This window comes from Vombatus ursinus, unplaced genomic scaffold, assembly GCF_900497805.2.
Source record: "Vombatus ursinus unplaced genomic scaffold, bare-nosed wombat genome assembly UNPS02014859.1, whole genome shotgun sequence".
NCBI classification, from domain to species: Eukaryota; Metazoa; Chordata; class Mammalia; order Diprotodontia; family Vombatidae; genus Vombatus; species Vombatus ursinus.
In genome coordinates, this window is record NW_020954637.1 from 2,188,100 (window position 1) to 2,196,969 (window position 8,870).

The following is an 8,870-nucleotide window of genomic DNA, read 5'->3' on the forward strand; positions in this document are numbered from 1 at the left end:
AGCTCTGACATCCTGGGTTCTAAGGGCCCCTCCCAGCTCTGACATCCTGGGTTCTCAGGGCCTTTCCCAGATCTGACATCCTGGTTCCTAAGGGCCCCTCGAGCTCTGACATTCTGTGTTCTTAGGCCCTCCCAGCTCTGACATTCTCTGCTTCTCATGTAGGATTTATTAAGCTATGAGTTTTTTCTCTAAAATAATGGCCTCCATTCTGCTCTTTTTGGGAGTCACATCCAGATTCATGAATTCATCAATAATTTTGCATGCCCTTTCACTTATTTTCCAGGGAATCTGTATATATTTCTATGGATTTGTGACCTCAGACAGTTTGCAAGTTTAAGATCAGTGCTGCTAACCTGAAGATGGCTGTTTCCTGGCTTTTCTGGTTTTTACTTCTCCTACCTGCCTACCTGAAGGCCTGTGCGCTATAGTGGAAAGAGAGCTGGTCTTGGAACCAGGACGACTTGGGTTTGAGTCCTGACTCTGAAGAATCGTGGGTGACTTTAGACAACTCCCATAACCTCTTGGTGTACCAGTCATCTCTATAAGTTGCAGAGAAGAGGTTAACCTCATTGATAGGAGAGTTCCCTCACCTTATATTAATGAAATTCACAGGGCCAGACCCTTTCCAGACCTTCCCCTTCAAACTGGCCATTTGCTGAGAGTATAAGAGAGGGAGAGAGAAGACGCGGAGCTAGGAAGTGGATGGGCAGGGCCCAGGACAGGAGGGCATCTCTGTAGCTGCCTGCAGAACATGCATCTAATAGGAACTGACAGCTCAAGAGCCTGGCTTCTGCCAACACTCTGGGGGTTGGCAGGTTGGAAATTGAGGGCTGCTGAGAGCTGAGGGATGTGCAGTGACCTAAGCATTGGTTAAAAAGGGATATGAATCTTAATAGCAATAGTGGGTGGCCCTTTGCCCGCCCCCCCAAATGTAAGTACTTGGAGAACAAGGACTGTCATTTTTGTCTTTGCATCATTTACACAGTATCTGGGCACATCATGTACCCTTAAATTTTGGTTTGACTCCAATAATAATAATAAAACTCTCATTTTGATAGCATTTAAACGTTTCTAAACCTTTCCTCCCAACAGCATGAGGCAGGGAATATAATTTTATCCCCATTTTACAGAGAAAACTGAGGCTTCTAATAATAATAGCTAGCAAAGTGTTTTATAAACATTACCTCGTTTTATTCCCCCCAAAACCCTAGGAGGTAGGTGCTATTATTATCCTCATTTTTACAGTTGAGGAAACTGAGGCAGATAGAGATTAAGTGACTTGGCCAGGGTCACACAGCTATTAAGTGTCTGAAGTTGGATTTGAATTCAGGTCTTCTTGACTCCAGATCCATTCCCACCTAGCTCCCTCTAGGCAATAAGAGGCAAAGGCTAGGATTTGATTCCAGGTTCAGTGTTCTCTCCACCATACCTTACTCACCTCTGGGTACTCTACTATCCAGTGACATGTCTTGTGATGTTCCTGGAAGTAGACACTCCATCTTCTTTTTAAAATTCATTCATTCATTTATTAGGGAGGCAATCGGGATGAAGTGACTTGCCCAGGGTCACACAACTAATAAGTGTCCAAAGCTGGATTTGAACTCAGGTCTTTCTTGACTCCAGGGCTGTGCTCTATCCACCTGGCTGCACCTAGACACTCTATCTTCTGATTCCATGCCTTTTACTGGCTGTTTCCTACACTTAGGATTCTCCCCTTCCTTGTCTCCACTTCCTGGCTTCCTTCAAGTGTCTATCAACATCCCACCCTTTCTCAGTGTCCCTAAATGTAATTTGCCTTCTCTCTGAAATTACCACCAATTTACCCCGTGTGCATCTTGTTTGTATTTAATCACATGGGCGCTATTTCCCACATTAGACTCTGGGCTTGAGAGTAAGGGACTGTTTTCTTTCCCCAGGGCTCAGCACAGTGCTTGGTATATAGTAAGGGCTTTATAAAGGATTGGATTGGAGAGGAGAGGCTAGATATAACACTTTGCTAGAAACAAGGTAGGGAGGTGGTGCAGTGAATAGAAAGCTGAGCCTGGAGTCTGGAAGACCTTAGTTCAAGCTCAGCCTCAGACATCTACTGACTATGTGACCCTGGGCAAGTCATTTAACCTCAGTTTCCTCAAATGTCAAATAGGGATAACAACAGGGTTGTCCCAAAGTTCACCTGAGATAATATTTGTAAAAGTGCTTAGGACAGTGCCTGGCACATTTTAGGTGCTATGTCTTTGTATCTAGTTATATAATATTTACATAGTGAAACAATTAGGTGAGGAGGGAGGTTTGCATTCTGATTTATAACCGTGTTCCCTCCACTCCCTTTAAAGAATCATAGAATGTCAGAACAGGAAGGAACCTGAGAGAGTAGAATGTTATGGCTGGGAGGGAACTCAGAACAGGGTTAAAGTCCCCACTCAGTCACTGACTAAGTGTCACCCAGGGCAAGTCACTTCTTTCCTTTGTAAGATGAGGCTTTGAGGTAGACAGTGTCGAGAGTGCCTTCCAGGTCCCAGCTTTCATTCTATGATTCGGAATTAGGGGGGATGTTAGAACGTCTGAGCTAGAAGGGACACACAGACTATGAGAGGTAGAAGGGGCCTTAGAACACAGAATGGCAGACCTGGGAGGTACCTTAACCCTGAGCCTCCACTGAAATTTCATGGAGAGCAAGGAACCTGGGCTGATGTGGGGCCCCCAGCTCCCTCCGTGCCTGCTTTACAACTGCAGGAAATAAAGTTGGCACCGCCCGGCTGATCCAGTCGGAAATGCAGAGAATTCACACGGCATTGTTTGCGCTTTCCTTGCCTGGTCTAGGAGGAAGGGCAAAAACGGTCCCGTATTAACACCTTCCTATTCCCAGCGTGCCCAAGATCTTTGCTAACAAAGCTGAGTACCAGGAGCCTCTGCTCACTGTTCAGAAGAATAAAATCCCAAGCGATCTTGTTCTCCTTCCTTCCTATGCTCCCCACAAGTGACCTTGCAAATCTGGGCTCTGCTTTGGGGGGGGATGAACCCAGTTTCAGTGGCTGGTAGGGTAGGGAGTTTCCTTCTCCCTGGAATAAAAGGTGCATCGAGATCGAGTCCTGGAAACAGCCGGCTCCAGCCACTGAGAACTCAGCCTTCACTGCAGCAAACTTTGCTGGTTGGCTCCCCCTTTTTTCTCCTCCCCTCTCTGCTCACGTCCTGGGATTTTGGTGCAGTCCTATTAGTATTTCATGAAAGTGACTGCCTCCTTGAACCATGTGAGTACAGAGGAGAGATAGAATGGCAGATTACAATGGCAGAGCTCAGAATGCTGGGTCATAGAATGTCAATCTGGAAGGAACTTTAGAATACATAATACCAGAAAATCAGAGTGTCATGGAATGGCAGAGTGGGGCCCTTAGTACACAGACTGTCAGAGCTGGGAGAGCCCTTAGAACGTAGAATGGCATTCATATTATGTTAGAGGAGAAGAGACCTTTGACCATACAAGAAAATATAATGCAATTCCGTATAACACAACACAACAAACCTTTATTAAGGCCCATTTTATTGTTGTTGTTGAGTCATTTCTCAGTTGTGTCTGAGTCTTTGTGACCCTACTTAGGATTTTCTTGGCAAGAATACTGGAGTCGTTTACCATTTCCTTCCTTAGCTCATTTTATAGGTGAGGAATTGAAGCAAAGAGGGTTAAGTGATTTGCCTGGGGTCACACAGCTAGTAAGCATCTGAGGCTGGATTTGAACTCAGGAAGGAGTCTTTTTGACTCCAGGTTGGCACTCTCCACCGTGCCACCTAAGTGCTCCAAGCACCAATTAGGTACATTTATTAAAATACTCATTAGGGTGCTGGGTTGGTAATACTGTAGTTTAGTGAATAGAGAGTTGGCCTTGGAGAATCACGAAGACCAGGGTTCAAGTGTTGCCCCTGACACATACTATGTGACCTTGAATAAATCACTTAACTACTCAGAGGCAACTCTAATCTAAAGCTATACATGGCAGTAGTAATGACTGGTATTAGTAGAGGAAGTATGTTACCAGAAGCTTCCTACACTGATGAAATAATAGGTCAAAATGGAAAAATTCACTGGGCTCAGTGCTAGGGACACATAGACAAATATTGAAATGGCTTCTTTTACCGTAGACTTACAGGGGATTGTAACACACACACAGAGATAAGTAAACACCAGGCAAGGAAAGAATAGTAACAGTTGGGACTATCAAGGGAGGCTTCCCAGGAAAGGTGGTGCCTGAGTTGAACCTTGAAGCAAGATAAGGATTCTAGGAGGCAGAGATGAGAAGGGAATGTGTTCAGGTAGACAGCAGGGCCACTGTCCAAGGTGTGCAGATGGAGGACAGAATGTCAGTTTCAGGCAAAGAGCTAGAACATCGGTTGTTAGAGTTGGATAGGACTTTAGAACATGGAATGTTAACAGTTGAAAGGAATCTTAAAAGATCATCTAGCTCCACCCCTTCATTTTACACCACCAGAGGGGTGGAGTAATTTTGCCTTGGCTACACAGCAAATTAGAGACAGAGACAGTCTTCTGACTCAATCCAGTGTTTTTTCCCCTACATCCTGTTGCCTATTAGAGAAAGGGAAGAAGTTATTGGGGGAAGGGGTTAGTGTTGGGGACCAGTGGTATCCCGAAAGGGTTGTGATATGGGCAAGCCAGACTGTGTGCCACAGAATATTGCCATGGTTATAAATAAATATAATTGTAATGCTAATGAGTAATTTCGGGTCTCTGGATGGTGTTTCTTGGCACTTACAATGATGGAGTGGTTAGTGAGGGGAGAAGAAATAGAATATGAATGGTATAGTTAAAAAAAAAAAAAGAGCCCCATGCTGGGAGATTTGGATTCAAATGCTGATTGTCATTAACCCACTAGTGACCTTCGATAAGACACTTCATTTGTCTGGGACTCAGTTCCCTCATCTGTAAAAAGAGGAATGTTGATACATTTTTCCCAGCTCATGAAATTCATGTTCCAGTGTCTTCTCCTGTTCAGACATTCATTCAGCTGACATTCTGTTCTAACAATCTGTGTTCTGAAGTCCGTTCCAGCTCTGACATTCTCTGTTCCAATGTTTCTTCCATCTTGAATAGTCTATATCTAGGGTGGAGAACCTGTGGTCTTAAGGCCATATGTTGACCTCTAGGTCCTCAAGTTCTGCCCTCGGGTCCAATTTGGATTCAGTCAAAGGGCCATACTTGAGGAGCTGGAGGGCAATGGGTGGCTTCAAGGCCGAAGGTTCTATATTTTATTATTCCTTTCTGCTCTAAGAGAGAGCTGAGTAATCTGATAGAAACAATGCTGATCTTCAAGTCAGGAGGGTCTGGGTCTTAATCCTGTCTTTGACATTTAGTAATTTTTTGTTGTTGTTCAGTCATTTCAGCCTATTTGTGACCCCAACTGGGGTCTTCTTGGTAAAGATACTGGAGTGGTTTGCCATTTCCTTCTCCGGTTCATTTTATAGATAAAGAAACTGAGGCAAACATGTTGAAGTGACTTGCCTGGGGTCACACAGCTAGTAACTGTTTAGATTTGAACTTAGGTCTTCTGACTTAACTGTACCACCTAGCTCCCCATGACATAGCTACTGAATGCGTAGGTTGAAGCTCAGAGAGGTTAAGTGACCACGGGCAAATCAACTTAATCTAAGCTTCAGTTTCTTCATCTCTAAAATGGGGATAATCCTTGTCCTCCCTACTTTACAGGGCTATGGTGAGGAAAGTGCTTTGCAAACCCTAACGTGATGCAGAAATACAAGTTATTATTACGATCTCATGCTGTCAACCTCCTTTCCAACTCTGACATTTTATAATTTTATGAAATTTAAGTTGATGAGTGTTTATCTCCAGGACAATTTTGAAAAGGGATCAGTGGGATTGGGGGTGCTGGGTACCCTCCCCTAATATTTTGTATATCATGGTGAGTCCCTTCCAACTCTAACATTTTAGAACATTTTAGTACTTCTATGATTCTGTGAATCATTGTTTATTGGGTTGAATTATATGACAGACACATGTCCCTCCAGATGGAATTGGAAACTGCAACTCAATAATCCAAGGTCTTAGAAAAACTTGGCTAGAAACCTGCTCCCTATCTGTGATGCCACTGAATAATAGTAATCCTGATTAGTCCCTAACAGAGATCCCCAGGGTCTGGAGCAGGGATAGACACACAGTAGGGCTCATGTCTTGGCACATAGTAAGCCCTTTTAACAATGCCTACATGCATTCACTCACTGAGAGCTCTCACCTCCCTTTCTCAGACTTCAGGCGTTGTGGAATGATCCCCCCAATACTAGTTACATTTGTTTTGGGCACGTGTTCATCCCTGCTCTAGCTTCTCCGAGGGATAATCATTTTTACCCATGGGGGTCTGGGAGGCTGTCCAGCAGGATCTCAAAGACTGCCCTTTCTCCTTGATGCCCAGCAGGTCCATGGATACCCGCTGCAGTTCTGCTGGTAGACTGCAGAAGATGTTACGTGCAATTTAAAACATTTTTTTTTTTTTGAGGGAGGCACGAGGAGTCGACAGGCACGAGGCAGAAATGGGTCAGCTTTGCGGCATAGAGCTAACAGGGAGGATTCTGCAGCAGCCACTTAGGGACAGGTATTTGCAGGGATGGAAAAGTACTGACCAAAAGCGATGGGCCATCAGTTAACAGTCAGTCAACAATTTTGTTCAACAAATACGTAAAAATTGCTTACTATGAGCAAAGCAAGAAGAGGCAAAGTCAAGAAGAACTAGGTCCAAGAGCTGCCTGGGACCCAAATTGCTTGGATAACCCTGGGCAAACCATTTAACATCCCGCCCCACCTTCTCCAGAGCCCCTAGGCAACTGTCTAAGACCAGAAACTGCAGAACAGTGGCAGATAAGCAGGCATAAAGGGAGTTTCCCTACTTGGTGTCTCTAGACCAATGAAATCACAGATCTTGACCGAACAAAAAAATAATGTGCCAAGTACTCAGCTGGGGGTCTTTCGGTTTAGCAAAAAAGAACTCCTTGAAATATTGCAGATGTAGTAGAAAGAGCACAGATTGGAGTTAGAAGACACCGGTTGGGATCCCACCGGTGACAGTCACGACCAGTGTGTAGCCTTGGGCAAGTCACAACCTCCAGGGATTCTGAAAAGGAGGGGATGGGGCTAGATAGCCTTCCCCGTCAAGTCTTCGAGCATTTTTTAAGTCCCTATTAAGTGCCAGGCATTGATACAAAGAAAGGCCAAAATAATTCCTGCCCTCATGAAGCTCACAGTCTAATGGGAGAGACAACATAACAACTATATACAGACAATATATACAGGCTGTCCCAAAAGTCTTAGTGCAGTTTAAGCTGCTAAAGCTTCCCAGAAAAGAGATCGATTGGGAGGAGGAGACTCCAGTGAGAAATCCGAAAGTGAAAAGCTACTAGGCTATTAAAGCTTAATATATACAGGATAAACCTATGATCCTATGACATTTATTAACTTCGTGACCTTGGGCAAGTCATTTTACCTCTTGGTGCCTCAATTTCCACATCTATAATACAGGGGAACCATTTGGCCTCCGAGGTTCTTTCACGCTGTAAATCTAAGGTCCTACGACGTTTAGTAGCTGTGGGACCCTAGACGAGTGCTACACCTCTCGGATCTTCAGTTTCCTACTCAGCGGAATGAGGGGGTTGGGCTAGAAGCTCTCGGAGGTGTCCGGTTTAGCTCTGAATTCCGCAGCCAATCCCAGGTCTCCCGTGCTTTCCTCCCTCCCTCCGCGCAGCCCAGACTCTTACCTATGGGTGCCGGGAGTGACTGTTTCACTGGACTATTCCTAAGTCCAGACTTGCCCTGGGGGACAGGGGGGGGATAAGCCGAGGAGGGGAGGGGGAGGGGGGAGGAGGAGAGGAAGGGAGGTGGGAGGCGGGAGGAGAGGTGAGGAGCAATGGAGTGGGGAGGATGGAGGGGAGGTGGGAGGGGAGAGGACCGGAGGGAAGGTGGGGGGGGTAGGACGCGGGTGCAGTGAGGGAGGAAGAGGAGGACTGGAGGGAAGGAAGGAGGAGAGGGGCAGTGGGAGGTGGCCTCCTCCTCCTCCTCTTCTTCTTCCTCCTCCCTCTTCTCCACCTCCCCCCCATCCCCTCGGGCCCGCCCCCGGCTCTCAGCCCCGCCCCCAGCCCGGCGCTGACGTCAGCTGCGGCCCGCCCCTCATTGTCAGTCCCGTGGAGCTGGAGCTGCCGGCCGCCCGGAGGAGCCCAGCGCGGGGAGCCTCCGCAGCGCGGGCGGGCCGGGCCGGGGCCGGGGCCGGGGCCGCAGCCGCCCAGGTGAGAACGGGACCCTGGGGAGGACGCGGGAGCGTGAGGCAGAGCTCGGCAGGGGCCCCCGACGAGGGTGGGCGTCCGGGACCCGGGGATGGAGCCCGGGAAGAAGGAGCCCGGGCGGGCGCGCGGGCGCGTGGGGCGCTCGCGGAGGGCGCCGAACCTCCCCCGCGGGGGCGGCCCAAGGCTGCCGGGCTGCGACCACCTGAGCCGGAGCTCGGGGCTGACTGTCCCGGCGGAGAGCGAGGCGGGCGGGTGAGCGAGGGGCGAGAGCCCCCCCGGAGTCGTGGGGAGGGAGGGGGTGTCCGGGGGGCGCGAGTGTGTGAGTGACAGGCTGCGGAGGTGGGAAGGGGCCGGCGTGGTGGGGTTGATCATCTCAGAAAAAGGATTGATTTGGGAGGAGACTCCAAGGAGAAATCTGGAGGTGAAAAGCCGAGGAGAACTGGGGGAGGGGGAGAATCTGAGGTGAGGAGGGGAGAATTCGAGGGGAGAAGCTGAAGTGAGGAGGGGAGAAGCTGAGGTGAGGAGAGTAGAAGCTGAGGTGAGGAGGGGAGAAGCTGAGGTGAGGAGGGGACAATCTG

The 8,870-nt window shown here is 47.9% G+C and overlaps 1 long non-coding RNA gene across 1 annotated transcript in view; it reads right to left on the reverse strand.

The window, feature by feature from the left end:
* The window catches only part of LOC114027399, a 19,563-nt gene extending 11,701 nt beyond the window's left edge, over nucleotides 1–7,862 (reverse strand). Inside the window, exon 1 of the long non-coding RNA XR_003567252.1 lies at nucleotides 7,771–7,862. This is a non-coding gene — a long non-coding RNA (uncharacterized LOC114027399). The remainder of the gene's footprint in view (nucleotides 1–7,770) is intronic.
* Nucleotides 7,863–8,870: the final 1,008 nt, after the last annotated feature.